Below are 2074 nucleotides of genomic sequence, written 5' to 3' on the forward strand. Positions count from 1 at the left end.
TTTCCCCATCCTGCAACTCAAAGCAATTCTCCTCACTCAAAAGCTGCCAGGGAAGAGAGTGAGAGGTTGTTCAAACCTTTTGTAAGGCTCAGTCTCTCCAGAGACAACAATTCTTGTGGTTCTTCAGTCAATTAGAGGGCTATTATCACCACACAATACTAGTCCTTCAGCTACTCATGATCAAAAACTAGCTGCTCAGAAATCCCTGTATTGGTTTGGAACTAGGCAAGTAATATTGTGGATGCTTTATATAACCCACCGGGAAGAGCAAATAATCCAAGCATGCTCTAATGACTGGACCTTTACTGGCCAATCACACCTTATACAAAATGAGTACAGGATAGTTCTGAGACAGAGCCTTAACAGCTGACCCAGCTTCATGTAGAAGGTGATACTTGAGTTGAGTCTTGAAGGAAATGAGGAATTCCAAGAGGAGGAGGTGAAGAAGAAGCCAGTCATTCCAAGCATGGGAGCATTTATTAGCCACTACTATATGCTTATTGACTGACTAATGTTTGTTTGGTTTTTTTTTAAGCAATCGGGGTTAAGTAACTTGCTCAAGGTTACACGGCCAGTTATTTCTGGGTGTGGTGCTGAATGTCTGAGCCCAGATTCGATCTCCAGGTCATCCAGACACTGGGGCTGGTGCTCTTACTCGCTGTGCTACCTGGCCACTCCTGACTAATGTTAATATATTTATAATTTAACTACAATGACTATATTTCTTGTTTATGTACTTGCTTAGTATCCCATAAGAGACATTTCAAAGTGCCTCATTAAATAACAATAATTGTTTATTCATTGATTATCAAATGAATTTGTTTATGCCTGCAAGAATTGCCTAGAATCACAGAACTTGAGGGTTGGAAGGAACTCTAGTGGACATCCAGTCCAACCCATACACAAAAGAATCTTTACTACTTGTGGTCACCTAGCCTCAACCTAAAGCCCTGAAATACAGGGAAACTACTGTGCTAAATGATGGAGATACAAAGAAAGGTAAAAGGCAGTCCCTGTCTTCAGGGGGCTTACAGTCTAATGGGGGAAACAACAAGCAAACAGATACGTGCAAAAAAGCTGTTCATAGGATCAATGTAAAATAATCAGGCATTCGAATTTTTTATCTTTTTGGAGGGGGGAATAGCAGGGCAATTGGGGTTAAGTGACTTGCCCAAGGTCACATAGCTAGTACCCGTTAAGTGTCTGAGGCCCGATTTGAACTCAGGTCCTCCTGACTCCAGGGCCAGCGCTCTATTCATGGGGCCACCAAGCCACCCCAAGGCATTAGAATTAAGAGAGATTGGGAAAGGCTTCCTGTAGAAAGTGGGATTTAAAGGAAGCCAGGAAAGCCAGGAGGCAGAGATGAGGAAGGGAGCATTCTAGGTGTGGGAGACAGTCACCCTGGAGAGAGAGTGTCTTATGGCCAGTGGCACTGGATCTGAGAGTACCTGCAGAGGTGTAAAGTTTGAGAAGAGTAGGAAGGTGGTGGTGGCAAGATGGGGTGTGTTGTGGTTATAAAGGGCTTTGAATGTCAAAAAAAAGGATTTAGTATTTGATCTAGGAGGTAGTAGGGAACAGTTGGAGTTTTGTGAGCAGAAGTGACAAAGTCAGACCTACCATTACCTTGGTGGCTGAATGGAGAATGAACTGGAATGCGGAAAGACTTCTGGTGCAGCAGACCCACCAGCAGGTTATTGGGATAGTGTAAGTGTGAGGAGATGAAGGCCTGCACCAGTGTAGTGATATTATCATAGGAGAGTTTTATTTTGTTTTTATTGTAGATAATTTTGAGGTGGTATAGCAGCAAGCACCCCAAGGGTCCTCAGGGTTTGCCGCCACCACAGGTTCTTGGATCTGCTTTGTTAAAGGAAAGCAACTCAAAATGGGTTAACAAGCTTACTTTAATCAGTCAGACATATGTCGTTTACCTTGTTCAGGGGAAAAGGTCAGCACCCCAAACTTCAGAATATACAGGCAGAATTATCAAGACAGAAACAGATCAAGTAGACAGATTTCCAAACTGTCCAACCATTACATCCATACCCAGTCAACATCTGGGTTTTTCAAAGCGGGG

The sequence above is a fragment of the Petaurus breviceps genome, unplaced genomic scaffold (assembly GCF_028583685.1).
Source record: "Petaurus breviceps papuanus isolate PSGF00001 unplaced genomic scaffold, PetGlider_PUasm1.0 90778, whole genome shotgun sequence".
Lineage (NCBI taxonomy): Eukaryota > Metazoa > Chordata > Mammalia > Diprotodontia > Petauridae > Petaurus > Petaurus breviceps.